This window comes from Schistocerca americana, chromosome 4 (genome assembly GCF_021461395.2).
Source record: "Schistocerca americana isolate TAMUIC-IGC-003095 chromosome 4, iqSchAmer2.1, whole genome shotgun sequence".
NCBI classification, from domain to species: domain Eukaryota; kingdom Metazoa; phylum Arthropoda; class Insecta; order Orthoptera; family Acrididae; genus Schistocerca; species Schistocerca americana.
Genome location: NC_060122.1, coordinates 762,532,723 through 762,534,936, shown reverse-complemented (window position 1 = coordinate 762,534,936; position 2,214 = coordinate 762,532,723). Strand labels below are relative to the sequence as shown.

Genomic DNA, 2,214 nt, shown 5'->3' with positions numbered 1-2,214 from the left:
AGGTTTAAGTAGTTGTAAGTTCTAGGGGACTGATGACCACAGCAGTTGAGTCCCATAGTGCTCAGAGCCATTTTCTATTCTGATGGATTGAAAGCAACTGTTGTGAGACTACGGCGTGGCGAAGAATGCTGATGAGCCCAGAAAACAACAATTCATGTGGACATCCTAGGCAAGAGATAACGACATTGCCTCAGGTGTACAGCAATGAACAAGCAGGCTTTCAATTATATATACTAATCAGTTATAGCAAGCCAGCCACTACGCCGACCCTGCGATGTACTGCCTACCATTTGCGAGATGACTTCTACTGTCGAGATTGTTGCCTGTCTGGTCTGCTGTACCTGGTCGCTGTAAACTGCCAACAGCTCATCTACTGATGTGAAGTCGTGCAGATTTCTACCTCCGGTTTGCTGAGAGCTGAACTGATGGTGTTTGGCACACCATCAACCTGTCCCTGGTTGAATTTGACTAAGTAAGGTATTATGTGCCAACGGCCTTGCCGCAGTGGCAACACCGGTTCCCGTCAGATCACCGAAGTTAAGCGCTGTCGGGCTGGATTAGCCATTGGATGGGTGACCATCCGGTCTGCCGAGCGCTGTTGGTAATCGGGGTGCACTCAGCCCTTGTGAGGCACACTGAGGAGCTATTTGATTGAGAAGTAACGGTTCCGGTCTCGTAAACTCACAGGCGGCCGGGAGAGCGGTGTGGTGACCACAAGCCCCGCCGTATCCGCATCCAATGAAGTCTGTGGTTGAGGGTGACACGGCGACCGGTCGGTACCCTTGGGCCTTTATGGCCTGTTCGGGAGGACTAAGGTGTTATGTGACCAAGAGTAACAAATTGTATATAAATCAACGTGTGTAATGAAATGAAAGACCATTTCACAAAATGGCATCAGTCACTTGTTCTACTCGAACCATACAAATACTAAAATGAATCTAGGACAAAAAAGGAATTTTTACTATGATATTTCGTTGAGATTAGCGATCCATAGGTAAGTAAAAATAATGTAAATACCTGCAGCCATTTTTCCTCACTTGCTATTTGACTTATGCTTTATCATATAGAAAAGACGAAATTCCGTATTCTGCTACTGAATATTTTATTTGTGTGTACCAAACATGTTCTGCCTATTTATACAAGGCATCTTCAGTGGTCTGTAAGACAAAGAAAATTATTTAATTATAGATATTTTAATAAGAGATCTGTAATAATTCAGGGCAGCGCATTTAAATAATCTGTTTACAAATATATGATTGTAATGTTTTTACGCTTTCATTCTTTTTGTGTGTTTTTAGTGTATTCGTTTGTTGCTCATAGTAATGGTTCCCAACTGATAGGTCACATTAAGAGATTCCATTGCATGGCAAACTGCCCGTTGGCTTCATTCTTGCGTTCCTCGGCCGACATTCGTCTGATGATTTTTCTCACGTTTCGCCAGCACGAATGGCTGGCTTCGTAAAAGTTTCACCCTCTTTTGCAGATGGTGGACTGGAGCTGAGCTCGCGGCCGCAGATTATATGTACTGGCTCGCCAACTTCCAAGCTACTGCGACGGTCGTTCGCTGCAGCAGGGGAAGCCAGGATCCGTTTACCTAGAGGCTTCCTTATGTGTTGTTGAAGCTATTCTCGTGTGTGTGTATTTCTATAACTTCTCTGAACAAGCGCGTGTGATAGTTCTTCTCTGCCGCCAGAACTTCCGTGACGGCAAATTTTACTACGTGGTCGGTCTCACACAGCGCGTGCTCTGCTACGGCCGATTTCTCCACCTGCCCCAACCTGCAGTGTCGTGGAGAAATCGGCCGTCGCAGAGCACGCGCTGTGTGAGACCGACCACGTAGTAAAATTCTCCGACACGGATGTTCCGACTATAGAGAAGAAATCACACACCCATTTGTTCGGAGAAGCTATTCTTTCCTATTTTTATTTTTTTATTTTCTGAGTCATCAGTCTTCTGACTGGTATGATGCGACCCGCCACGAATTTCTCGCCTGTGCCAAACTCTTCGTCTCCGAGTAGCACTTGCAACCTACGGCCTCAATTATTTGCTGGATGTATTCCAGTCTCTGCCTTCCTCTACAGTTTTTGTCCTCAACAGTTCCCTCTAGCATCATGGAAGCCATTCTGTGGTATCTCAACATATGTCCTATCACCCTGTCCCTTCACATTGTCAGTTTTTCCACATGTTCCTTTCCTCTCCGATTCTGCGCAGAAC

At 45.6% G+C, this 2,214-nt stretch overlaps 1 pseudogene; it reads left to right on the top strand.

Annotated features, from left to right (window-relative positions):
- The first annotated feature begins 486 nt into the window (after positions 1-486).
- On the top strand, positions 487-604 carry LOC124614200 (annotated as a pseudogene).
- The last annotated feature ends 1,610 nt before the right edge of the window (positions 605-2,214 follow it).